Here is a 538-nt window from a genome sequence, read left to right as displayed (position 1 = left end):
GGGGGGGGGGGGGGGGGGGGGGGGGGGGGGGGGGGGGGGGGGGGGGGGGGGAGTTTGGGGAGGTTTAGAGATTTGAGAAAGACTTGAGAAAGACTTGTGAAGTGATATAGGTAAACAACAAGTTGCACATGTGGGTGAGTTATATTTGTATTGTATTGTATGAGTGATATATGTTTACTTCCTTGCCATCCATACAGATTTTATCTACAATATTTTTCAGTAATAATTATGATTTTTTTTTAAAAATCAAAGAGTGTTATATATAGTTCGTAATTTTTTGAGTAGTTCTATATATAATTATAATTATACCTTACAATTATTATGCATGAAGACAAAAAAGTTGGTGTAATGAAACTTTAAAAAGGTGAAAATCTTTTTTATTTTTTTTTTTCCAAATCTTCATAAAAAAATTTACTTACCAATCCTATGCTTCCAAATAAGAAAAAAATTTATACTCCACCATTTTAGGGCTTTGATCTTTGGGCTAATTGATCACTTGCTTATGTGACAAGATCGAGTATGAAGGCACAAAAGTATT

Source organism: Ipomoea triloba, chromosome 5 (genome assembly GCF_003576645.1).
Source record: "Ipomoea triloba cultivar NCNSP0323 chromosome 5, ASM357664v1".
Lineage (NCBI taxonomy): Eukaryota > Viridiplantae > Streptophyta > Magnoliopsida > Solanales > Convolvulaceae > Ipomoea > Ipomoea triloba.
The sequence above is the reverse complement of the archived record's forward strand: the minus strand, read 5'-3'. Positions refer to the sequence as shown.